Source organism: Leptonychotes weddellii, chromosome 11 (assembly GCF_054177405.1).
Source record: "Leptonychotes weddellii isolate Sample4059 chromosome 11, ASM5417740v2, whole genome shotgun sequence".
NCBI classification, from domain to species: Eukaryota; Metazoa; Chordata; class Mammalia; order Carnivora; family Phocidae; genus Leptonychotes; species Leptonychotes weddellii.
Window position 1 is genome coordinate 90558429 of NC_138379.1, and position 8829 is coordinate 90567257.

Consider the following 8829-nt stretch of genomic DNA (forward strand, 5'->3'; position numbering starts at 1 on the left):
GCTACCAGATGATACATTAGAGAGCCTGGACCCAATTTGGAGTGCTGAAGGATTAGACTTTTCAATAATGGCTCTATTGGGGCGCCTGGGTGGCTTAGTCGTTAAGCGTCTGCCTTCAGCTCAGGTCATGATCCCAGGGTCCTGGGTCGAACGCCGAGTTGGGCTCCCTGCTCAGCAGGGAGTCTGTTTCTCCCTCTGCCTCATCCCACTTGTGCTCTCTTGCTCAAATAAATAAATAAAATCTTTTTTAAAAAATGTCTCTATCATTTAAGAATAACATTCTATATATTCCTTGTGAGAAAAATGTTCATTGTTACTGTCATAACTATCTCCTTTGTAGAGCATATAAATCAGTTAGCATTTTGCTCATTTAAGTATTTTTATCCTCACTGAAATCCATTTTAATTCAGCAGAGAAAAGAAATTCACGAACATCTATTTGGGGGCTTTTATTTTTATTTTTTAAAATAAAGATTGATTGATTGATTGATTGATTTTAGCAGGAGGAGGGGCAGAGAGGAGAGAGCATCTCAAGCAGACTCTCTGCTGAGCATGGAGCCCTATGTGGGGCTCGATCCTACGACCCTGAGATCAAGACCTGAGCTGATATCAAGAGTCAGGCACTTACCGGACTGAGACACCCAGGGGCCTTTCATTTAAAATATTCTTTAAATCACCTGCTCATTTAAGGAAAATTAAACACCATCTTTAAACATACACTAGGAAGTGGAAGTTCTCTATAATCTCCTCTCTCCCACCTTCTAAGAAATCCACTGTTTTGGATTTGCTTTGTTCTCCTCACGGTTTTCTGTGTCTCCATTAAAGGATGCACAAAGGGGGCGCCTGGGTGGCTCAGTCGTTAAGCGTCTGCCATCGGCTCAGGTCATGATCCCAGGGTCCTGGGATCGAGCCCCGCATCGGGCTCCCTGCTCCGCGGGAGGCCTGCTTCTCCCTCTCCCACTCCCCCTGCTTGTGTCCCCTCTCTCGCTGTGTCTCTCTCTGTCAAATAAATAAATAAATAAAATCTTAAAAAAAAAAAAAAAGGATGCACAAAGGAGTTTCTCAAGTGTGGTGGTTGTATCCTTTACATCAGAAAACCCTGGAGTGCCTATTAAAAAGGCAGAGATCCAGGCTCCACCCTGGGAAGATCCTGATTCCATAGATCAGTAGATAGGCCCCAAATCAGCTTCTTCCCCCAAGCATGCACTTGGGGGTGATTTTTACACGTCCTAATCATTGAGAACCCCTGGATAGTGCTTAAGAGCATGTCCGGCCATTTATGAACGGTGAGACCCTGTGTGTTCTAATGAACCCAGCTGAGGCTCTGTTTACTTATCTGTAAAGTTGGGATAAAAATAGCATCTGCAGGCGCCTGCGTGGCTCAGTCAGTTAAGCATCTGCCTTCGGCTGGGGTCATGAACCCCGAGTCCCAGAATCAACTCCCGGGTTGGGCTCCCTGCTCAGCAGGAAGGGAGTCTGCCTCTCCCTCTAACCCTCCCCACCCCATGCTCTCTTTCTCACTCTCAAGTAAATAAACAAAATCTTTTAAAAAAAATAGCATCTGCATCATAGAGGTTTTTTTCTTTTTCATGGAGTTATTTTAAAGATTAAATATGGGGGCGCCTGGGTGGCTCAGTCGGTTAAGCCTCCAACTCTGGGTTTTGGCTCAGGTCGTGATCTCAGAGTTGTGGGCTCGAGCCCTCGGTGGGCTCCCTGCTCAGCAGAGTCTGCTTGTCCCTCTCCCTCTGCCTCTCCCGTGCTCACGCGTGTGTGAGCACACACAGTCTCTCTCTCTTGGATGAATAAAATCTTTAAGAAAAATTAAAAAATAAAGATTAAATATGATAACGCATGTAAAGCATAATGTATTACACACGTAAGCACTCCATACATGGAACAATGAGAGCTAATACATATAATACTCTGTGTCGGGCACCGTGCACTTTACAAAGATGAATACTTGTGATGCTGGAATTCTCCCCTCTTCATGGAGAACTTAAGTATCATTTAAACTTCACATCTGGTTGATGTGAATGATCCGGTAAGAGGGAAAAAACGATGATGCAGAAGATGGAGGGGGCGGAGAACTGCCAGAACTGTTGTCCTGATGAGGAGCGGGATGGCCTTGGCCAGGGGCGGGGACGGTCACATATAGCAGCAGGGGCACGACGCACAGATGGGCTGTTGGCAGGGAACGTTCTCTTCTGAGTGCTCCGCCGCCCATGTTGGAAGCCTGACAGTGAGGACATCGTGAGAAAAGAAGATGGGAGATTAGGACATACAGTGGAGGGAGAGTGAAGGGACCGGGGAAGTGCACTCTGATTCCTAGGCAGCCCCAAGGACGCCCTTGAGACTACTGGTCCTGAATTTTAGTTGAGACTGCTCAGCATAGCTAAGGAAACTGAGACTCAGCAGGGCTAGGTGATGTGCTCAAGGTCTCACAGCTCGTGAGCCACTTTCAGGGGCCCCGATGCAGGCAGTGAATAGGTATAGAATGGGATGGGACCAAGGCTGGGGTTGTGCTGAGGGAGGATGATGGAGGAAGTTGGATACGTGTGAAAGAGTAAGTGTGATGATTGACCGTGGGATTAAAGCTGAATCGGACAGTGAAGAACAGTGAAAAGATAGGACCAAAGTACTGGGTGAGAGTCTAAGGATTGTTGGAGTCAAGACACAGTCGGGGACTGAGTTGATAGGAAAGATATGAGGAGGTGGTTGGAGGGTGAAATGGAGCTCAGGCTGTTAACGGTTGCAGGGGAGAGGGTAGTTGAGGTAGGGTGGAGGACAGGATCCCTGGGAAAGAGGAACTTAGGGAACTGAGGAGCCAGGCATTCCCAATGCTTTTGGGGTCCTAGTCACATCCCTTAACCCACTTCTGATTTCAGCAGCAGCTGTGGTGGACAGCATTCCAGTCTCCCCCTGAGACCTTCCCACCTTCTCTGCTTTCACTTCAGGGTCTTCTCCAAGACCCCAGGAGCCTACTAGGTTCACAGGCAAATGTAGCGAGTATGGGGAAGATGATGCTTCAAGGAACAACCCTCAACCCTGTAGGGTCAGAAGCCAGTGAATAAATGACCCAGTCTCGGGTCCTTTGGTAGACAATGTTGCGGGCACTCAGGATGCTTCCAAGAGGTCTCAGTGGACTTGAGTCTCCCGTGTTCATGGCAGTGACCTTGATATCACACCTTTGCAGAGGCTTTTCCACCTTCCCTCTTATTCTTCTTGCTCCCTAGTTCCCGATTCCTGGATTATCTCCCAAATAAGCCATTGGTATGTCAAATCCTTGTTTCAGGAGAAACCTTACTAAAACACCAGAGTATTAATAATCTTCCATGTTAATATTGAAATCACTAAGAATTATGACAGAGGTCATGTTGGAGAGAATGATAGTGAGTGAGGACTTAAACTAATTAAAGAATGAGCGAGTATGACCTTGGGGGTCGGCACGTGATGGTGACAAGGAGGGTTAGTGGATGGATAGTCCACTGACATCTGACTCAAAACTGCTTCTAGGCAAGAGGGGAGAGGATGGTTTGGAAGTGGCGGTGGGAAGCAAAGAAGACCAGCACCCGAGCTCCAGGCCCAGTGGGACATCAACCACTTGCGAGAGAAATGCAGGAGAAGCAATGACTTCAGGGGTGAATCAAGCTTCACCGAGAATAAGAAAGTAAAGAGAAGAGTTTGAGGAAACAGAGGATTTTACTGCCTGTCCAGAGGCGTGGCAGTTGGGGAAATGGGAGATGGAATCAGAAGGGGGTCAGTACTGAGGGTAACCTAGGTAAGGGGACTTCTTGTGGATACAGACAACACAAGGCTAAAGGCATAATGAGATTGGTCATAATGGTGTAAGAGCAGGTACGGTGTGTGTGTGTGCGTGCGTGTGTGGCAGTAGGGCTGGGTTGGGATCTTGCCGGAAGCATACAGAGTTCTAGTGTCCTCTCTTGATCCTTATTAGAAGGAGCAGGGAACCCAGGGAGAAACACGGGCTTAACCGAAGTCCTGAGAATTCTGGGGAACAAATTTGAATAACTAGTTTGAGGCTAGTGTTCTGAAAGCAACTGATGAATTGTCACATGTTCTTTCCAGCTTCTTCATTAACAATTGTTAACCAACACCTGAAGCTTATGCTTTAATCGTATTTTCTAGACAAGGATGAATTAAATAATATGGAGCTTATGATATTCTATTTATGTAATGGAAAACAACCCCCAAATCCTGAAAAATAGGAAAAGTGTCTAAAGATGAAAAATATTGCAAAACAACACCGTGAGTCCCCAGAATTGTCAATTCTTGAAAAACCACTGATTGGGTATATGATTTCTGGAACAAATAGATATTTTAACCAACTTGTTGGGTTGACCAACTTGTATCCTATGAAAGTGCTTGGAGTCAAATTATCTTCCACCATATCAGCTAGTGTTGGTGATTGAAACCAGATCCAAGTCTTCAGATTTGGGATTTAATGCTCCTCTTGTCTGAAGGATGGTTTCACAGAAAAATATCAACAGAAATATGCTCAAGGCATGTTTTGCTTGAACTGTGGGGTTGAATCTTCACTTCTAGACCTGATTCTTCTTATCTTCTCTGAGGCTGCCTCACCAAAGACTCAGACTCTACATCTTTGCTCCTGTCACATCTGTGGAGGTCTCCTTACTCTCACAATATACCCTAACTCTTCTTCACGGAGGAGAGGAGTGGTTAACCCGCAGATGGCTCCAAGTTTTCTGACGTTTCTGCTGGACTTGTTTGCTCCAGTGCCCAGGTCAACCTCATCCTTTTTCCCTTCCTCTCCCACTGAATAGTTCCCCAGCAGGTGGAAACTTTTCCTTCTTGGAAAAAGGCAAGTCAGAGGTTTTAAGTCTGGGCTCCTTAGCTTTGCATTCTGCTGCCCTCCAGCGACCACTGTTGGATTTGCAGCCGCTGGGATGGGGAGCGTTCAAAGCTCCGTCTCACGCGCTCCCCCTCGTGATACATCAGTTAACTACAGGGGCAGGAGCTGCCGTCTGAGACGACTTGATTTGGGGCTTAAGGGGGATTTCAAAGAACCTGGAAAACACACACATACACAGACACGCTAATACTTCTAATACTTGTTTCATTATCTATAATTACACAGACATTTATTCACTTTCTCAGTACCAGAAAAAACAAGCAACTTTATCTTGCCTAATTAGTGCTAAGTGGAAGAAACAGAAATTAGCAGCTGTTGGCCAATTATAACATTTTTATTCATGCTATCACTTGGAGACCTCATCTAATTAGAATTTTTTTTTAAATCCTATAATAGTAATTCTACTCAAGCTACTATCATTCAAAAGCCTTATCCAATTTATTTTTAAATTCTCTGTTTAGACAGTTTACAAGATAAGGATGAATTATGAAAATAATATCTTAGTAATAGAATTTACAGACTTTCTACATGAAACTCAATTTCCTAATTGAATTAAACCCGAAGTAAATTGTCAGAGTATTTTTCGGTGCCAAAACAATCCAGTCGTTGTAGCAAAGAGGATGTGTCTGCTTTATTTTGCTCAATAAATTACTTATGACTTAGAAAATTAAAACATCCCCAGGCAACGAAATCACATCAATATATTTTTTAAGTTTATTTATTTTAGTAATCTCTACACCCAACGTGGGGCTCGAACTCACAACCCCAAGATCAAGAGTCGCAGGCTCTTCTGACTGAGCCAGCCAGGTCCCCTGGTGTCACATCAATATCAAAACCACAATTTTGCCACTTCGTCCACCAACCTCCGCTTCTCGCCTTCACTCTTTTTGTTTTGTTTTATTTTGTTAGTCTCCAGGGCATCCTTCAAAATGCTCAGGATCAATGCTGCTTGGATTCAGCTTCACTTAGCTCCATCATTTACAATGTATTGATGATTTCAGATAATATAGCTAGAAACTAATGATGAGCCAATGGACAATAAACATAAGGGGACGAGTAGGGCATAAAATATTTACAGTATGGTAGTAAAGCTGTGCTGGAGAATCTGTCTTGAAAGGGAGGCCAAGTGTCTATTTTTTCCTCTCTTCTCTCTGAATAGAACTCACCCACTCAGTTGTCGAGGCGGAGGCTGGAATACAACAGCCCTCCTTCGACCAGTGCAGCTCACAAGGTTTCACAGCTGAGGTCCATCCACTGGACATACGCAAGAATCAGCTCAGACTAGCAGGGACACCCAGTTACATTACCTTTGATATGGTTTCCCCTAAATTAATTTGTATATTCAATAAAATTCTGATAAAAACATGATTTTGCTTGTTTGTTTACAGAAACTTGACAAGCCAATTGAAAATGTATTTAGAAGAACAGCAAAAAATAAATAAAAAATAAAAAACAAAAGAGAAAGAAAAACAAAAAATAAAAAAGCAAAGGAGGACTTGCCCAACTACATATCAACCCATATTACATTTCCTTTTTCTTTTTAAAGATTTTATTTATTTATTTGAGAGAGAGAGAGCATGAGAGCAGGGTGAGGGGCAGAGGGAGAAGCAGGCCCCCCGATAAGCAAGGATGCAGGACTTGATCCCAGGACCCTGAGATCATGACCTGAGCCAAAGGCAGATGCTCAACTGACTGAGCCACCCAGGTGCTTTACTTTTTCAATGGGGGCTTTCTTTTAATTCTCAGAACACTTTTTTATCATAAGAAATTTCACAGAAGTAGGGGCACCTGGGTGGCTCAGTTGGTGAAGCATTTGCCTTCGGCTCAGGTCATGGTCCCAGGGTCCTGTGATTGAGTCCCGCATCAGGCTCCCTGCTCGGTGGGGAGTCTGCTTCTCCCTCTGCCTTTGCCCCTCCTCCCACTCATTCTCTCAATCTCTCTCTCCCAAATAATAAATAAATAAAGTCTTTTTTAAAAAAGGAATTTCACAGAAGTAGAAAAATATCACAATGGAACTCCTTACGCCTACAGTACTAGACTCATACAGCTGCTTTAACAAATTACCATAAATGTAGTTGCTTAAAACAATACAGATTTATTCCCTTACCGTTCTGGAGGTTGAAAGTCCAAAATCAAGGTGTTGGCAGGGCTGCATTTCTTCTGAAGGTTCCGGAAAGGACTCTGTTTCTTGCCTTTCCTGCCTTCTAGCGGCTGCCTGCCTTCTGGGGCGGGTGGCTCCCTCCTCCGTCTAGCTGACCAGCAGCACAGCATCTTCTCTCTCTTTGATTCTGCTTGCTTCTACTGCCACATGGTCGTCTTCTTTTTTGGCTTTGACCCTCTTGCCTCCCTCTTATAAGGACTCTTGTGATTACATGCGGCTCACCTGGAAAATCCAGGATCATCTTCCCGCTAATCAAGTAATCACACCTGCAACATCCTTTTTTGTCCTGGAGATCAGAACATGGACATCCTTTGGGGGGCAGCCTGTTGTTTTGTCTTCCATCCATACCAGCAAATCATAGTCACTCTTGTCCCACGTATACTTTTTTTTTAATTAAAAAATTTTTTTTTAATTTTTATTTTTTGTCCCACGTATACTTCTAATTTATTTTGAAGCAAGTCCCGGATAGCCTGTCATCAACATTTCAGTATGCATCTGTAAAAGGTAGGGGTTCCATCTAAAAACACGACAATAAACCAACATCGCACCAAAAAATCAACACGATATCTTGGTATTATTTAATATTCAATTTTTCCTGATGGTTACTTCTCTCTTACAGCTGAATCAACACAACCCACAGGGTTGATGTTCTAACTTGTAAGCTTCTGAGATTCCCCACCCTGATCCTCCTTCCATGAAAGGCACATTGTCCCAGCTCAGCTGTCTGCTGGTAACACTCTGTTCGGTCCCCACAGGGACTGCCACTTCACCCGAGGCCACACCTCTTCTGGGAGGCCTGCCTCCTACAACTTCTCAACAAAAAGAATAAAAGGCCCGGCCATCTCCACCTAACTCTGTCTCAGAGTCAGCTTCCTGGAAAATCTGTCCTATGACAGTGGTTACCAGGAAGGAGGGTTTCCATAGAGAAGCAGCTAAAATGGGGTTTTAGAACTGAATCACTTCCTACTATTATGATGAGGACACCATCACAGATTGTTCAAACTTTGTCCAGTGGTGAATTATTTGATATATGCTGGAAGGAAAGCCATTAGCTGGTGGACTACATCAGGTGTCTGAGTAAAACAGGCTAACTATAAGACGGCGACGATGGTAACCACACGTACAATGGTGTTGGGTGGCTATCACAAAGTACAAGAAAACGATGATGAAAATCTGAGAGCATGAATTGCCAACTGCAGACTATCTGTGAAATTCAGGAGGTGTCCCTGATAGCTTACACAGAGGCTGTCATCTCTGACAGTAGGCCAACACCAGGCCCAGGGCTTACTCTTCAGAGTAGCTGAGCTCCAGAGAGAGTTCAATGCCCTACAAGGCAGGTCTTCTATGCCAAGGTCAGAGCCTTGATTGAAAAGGAAGAGGAACCTGACACATGGACTGAGGACATCTAGTCCTCAGACATGATGACCTACAGAGTCTTGAATCATCAGATTTCTCTGAAACCTCTGAGCCTGAGAGCCCACCCCTTACCATTAAGAACCAGCTCTTCTCCCTTGGCTTGTTGATGATGCAGAGATTTTTTTTTTCTTCACACAAGGCAATATGTGCATCCTCTCCAGACCTGAACCAGGGTTAAGTCACAATATAACCCAGTCAAGACTGTGTTGGGCCAGATAAGGGAGAAAAGAGACTACATCCCAAAAGGAATCGCAAGACTGCCCATAGGTGTGGGTAGGGGCTGGGGGGCTGTGTAGGCTACTACTGGCTTCTGAACGTGCTTTATCAACAGGCCAGGACATAGAGTTGGATAAGGGAAATTT